Source organism: Triticum dicoccoides, chromosome 5B, assembly GCF_002162155.2.
Source record: "Triticum dicoccoides isolate Atlit2015 ecotype Zavitan chromosome 5B, WEW_v2.0, whole genome shotgun sequence".
In the NCBI taxonomy this organism is placed as follows: Eukaryota; Viridiplantae; Streptophyta; class Magnoliopsida; order Poales; family Poaceae; genus Triticum; species Triticum dicoccoides.
Window position 1 is genome coordinate 490,524,114 of NC_041389.1, and position 1,836 is coordinate 490,525,949.

A 1,836-nucleotide genomic window follows, 5' to 3' on the forward strand; every position below is an offset into this window, starting at 1 on the left:
GCCGCACTCGAGTGGTGGTGAGCAACTTTAACAAATAGACCGGTCGGGCACAGAAACAGCAGGACCAGGTAGAGGAAGCTCACAGCTAGAGCGACACTTTTTTTGCGGGGAACTAGAGCGACGCTTCTGGTGCCTGCTCCTATAGGGCCTGCTCTAGCGGTGAAGGAGGAGGTGATGGGGGATCCGATGGCCAGCGCTACAGAAGAGGGAGTGAAGCCTGGTGCGAGGAAGAGGAAGGCGAGGTGGCCGCTGGTGATAAGACGATCCCGCCACGTGCGGGGATAGGAGCCTCGCCGGTGGGCAGTCGCTTCTGGCTGCTCGTTGGTGAGGTCTCTGATGGGGAGGCTGGTCCCTCGTCAGTGCTGCAAGGTAAAATTTCTTCTCCCAGTAAATATCTTGTCGATTGTGAAACAGAGATTTCTGTTGGAAAAAATAGAATGAACAAGCAAAGTCAATTGCCTGCAGAAAATGGGGATAATATTGAAAATAGACCATGTTTTGGTCTTGTCTCTGGGGAAACATATTCAGGAATGAAAGTGGGTGGGGGAACTAGTGGAAAAAATCAAAATAAGGTGAGAGATATTGATTTCAACAAATCTATCAGAAAAAATGGTAAAAATTATGGCGCTGGATCTATTATAGAATCCAGTCGCAAGGTCGATCCAGACCTGGTTAGAAGAAGTATCTCCATATCTGAAAAATGAATTGTGCAAATTTTGTACAAATTCCAGATTTCTGGTCAAGTGATGTTGTACATCTAGATAATATGGTCATTGATAGATGTCAAGTATCAATGCATGTAGGGATTACGAGTAGATATGGTATATCTTCCCCTACTTGGGGTAAAAAGGCGACTGATAAAGATGAGCAAAAAATGGACAAAGCAAAAGGGGAGGCGGGTTTTAGCAATATGCTTTCCCAAGCCTTCCTGACTATAAATAGTCCGCCTCTCCTCTGTTTTGAGAGAGAGTGCAATCCCCTTGAGGATTTAGGGTTTCCCCTTCCCCCGCCGCCACTGGGTGAAAGTGAAGAGAGAGAGAGATGATGAACAGGGGGGCTGGAGGATATCAGGGGGGAGATTCAATAGGGGAGGGAGGGAAAATTTCCAATACAGAAGAAAGGAAGAACTTGAAAGATTTAGAGAAAATTACCCCAACTATGAGAGAGGAAGTGGAAGATTTGGGTACAGGGAGGAGACAGGGAAATCTGATCAACAAGTGGAGGAAGAGAGGAGAGGGATGGCAGATCTAAAGCTTCCTTCAAGCTCCAAGGAAGAATCTGTGAAGAGGATGGAAGAGGATCAGAGGGCTAGAGATCTCGTAGGCAAAGAGGATGTGGTGATGCCTTCTCCCTCTTTCGATCAGATCCAACAACACCAGTGGTTTGGGTCTCTCATGGCCTAGATGGCCCAACAAAAGATGGAAAGCTCGTCTGGGGGTGGAATTGTTTTCCCCCCGGAAGCAGTAGAATTAACCTGTCTGATGAGACTAAGAAATAGCTTGCATGAGGGAAAGATCCCATGGAAAAAAGTGAAGCTATCATAGATGTGGGAATATGCAAGGGCAGAAAGGATGGTTTCAGAACAACAGGTTTGGCCAGAGGGAGAGCTTGGATCAAAACAAAGCTGGTGGGAACTTTAGAGTGTTGTGCAACAAGTGCAAGGACACCAGACATCTGACTAGAGATTGCAAGTTGCCCAATTTTATCATTTGTGGCAAGAACTCTCACATCACTGAGGAATGTGCTTGGCTGAAGCAAATCAAGCCAACCCCCAAATTTATTGGATATGCAGCTAGAGGTTTAGGAGCGCTGTTGGTTCAAAATTCTAAAGAAGTT